This window comes from Giraffa tippelskirchi, chromosome 9 (genome assembly GCF_054371585.1).
Source record: "Giraffa tippelskirchi isolate mGirTip1 chromosome 9, T2T-mGirTip1v1.2.pri, whole genome shotgun sequence".
Classification (NCBI taxonomy): domain Eukaryota; kingdom Metazoa; phylum Chordata; class Mammalia; order Artiodactyla; family Giraffidae; genus Giraffa; species Giraffa tippelskirchi.
Window position 1 is genome coordinate 7,106,768 of NC_137283.1, and position 1,583 is coordinate 7,108,350.

A 1,583-nucleotide genomic window follows, 5' to 3' on the forward strand; every position below is an offset into this window, starting at 1 on the left:
CCTGTGTATGGTTTTTCCTGGTTATGTGTGTGTTTGGTCTCCCACTGGGGGTGAGAATCTGAGCTGCTAATGTTCCTGTTGTCTGGCTTGATCATCTTTGCTACATGTTATAGAAGAGATCCATGTTCCCGAGAGGAAGAATTAAAGGGTTCAGTGTTAAGCTAACCACTTGGGAAGGAGAAAGGAGTCACTACTCATCATCACAAAAAGGCTTGGGGATGAGAGTGGATGAGGAGTGGGGACAGGAGGGGTTTCTGGGCGGTCTTTAGGAAACCTCCACATGATATGGCAGGGTCTCCAAATTATACTTCTGTGTTTCCTTGTGAGTCTGAGCCATTACTTTCCTCTCTTAGCCTTGGTTTCCTCTTATCTGTAAAGCAGAATAGAATTCAGTGATTGAAAAAAAGATGACTACTCAAACCATCTATGTTCCTTGGTCATAACTTGTGGTTTTGAACTTCCCAGCCAGTGGCTGCCTCCCCTTTCCTCTTAGAGCTTGCAGTTTCATTCATTTAATCAGAAGGAGACAGAAATGTAAGGACACCAAAAGACAAAGACTAACCAACAGGGTTTTACTGTCCCTTTACTGTCCATTGCATCTAATGCTCACCAAGGCTGCAGACCACACAACTCTTGCCCCTCCATCTGAGGATGGGGTTACCTATCACCTCCAGTACCTCAGGGCCTCCCTTGCTCTAAAGTTGGGAGCTGTCCCCTCAGGATGGGAGTTTAGAACCTCTGGTGATACCCAAACATAACCCTCTCAGATCACTGGAAAGAAAGTTCCTTCCCCTTCAGTAACAAACAGAAAATCAGCTTGATTTCTACACAAAGTTTGTTTGTTTGTTTGTTTTAAAGGGTGCCAGGACCAATAATCACCAGCTACCCGAGAACCAAAAAATTATACTTCCAAAATCTCTTGCTGTTGATTCTGCAAAGAACAAGAGCTGTCCTACGTATGCCTCCTGGGACAGAAACCCTTTTTAAGGTGGGTTTAACTGTATGTTTTCATTAGGACCATTAGGACATTAGGACCATTCTTCTCTTGCTGCACCATGTCTAGCTTCTGGGGAACACAGTTCAGTTCAGTTCAGTCGCTCAGTTGTGTCCGACTCTTTGCGACCCCATGAATTGCAGCACGCCAGGCCTCCCTGTCCATCACCAACTCCTGGAGTCCACCCAAACCCATGTCCATTGAGTTGGTGATGCCATCCAACCATCTCATCCTCTGTCCTCCCCTTCTCCTCCTGCCCTCAATCTTTCCCAGCATCGGGGTCTTTTCAAATGAGTCACAGACTAGATGTAATTTCTTTAAGAACAAAAGAAAGAGGTTTGCTTTTCAGGTGATGTCATTGTTTTGGAATAAGTTAGAAGTTATGGCTTCACAGCATTGTGAATGTACTAAATGCCACTGAACTGTACATTTAAATATTTTTTTATTTATTTTTATTTTTTGATCACACTATGCAGCATGTGGGATCTTAGTTCCCTGACCAAGGATCAAATCCTTGGATCAAATCCCCTGCAGTGGAAGCCTGGAGTCTTAACCTCTGGATGGCCAGAGAAGTCCTGAATGGTAGGTA

The 1,583-nt window shown here is 44.3% G+C and overlaps 1 non-coding gene across 1 annotated transcript; it reads right to left on the reverse strand.

Moving 5' to 3' along the window:
- Positions 1 to 855: 855 nt before the first annotated feature.
- Positions 856 to 985, reverse strand: LOC145522126 (U11 spliceosomal RNA). Its single transcript, XR_014065938.1, has one exon. It is a non-coding gene; the product is annotated as a U11 spliceosomal RNA (small nuclear RNA).
- Between the last annotated feature and the right edge of the window lie 598 nt (positions 986 to 1,583).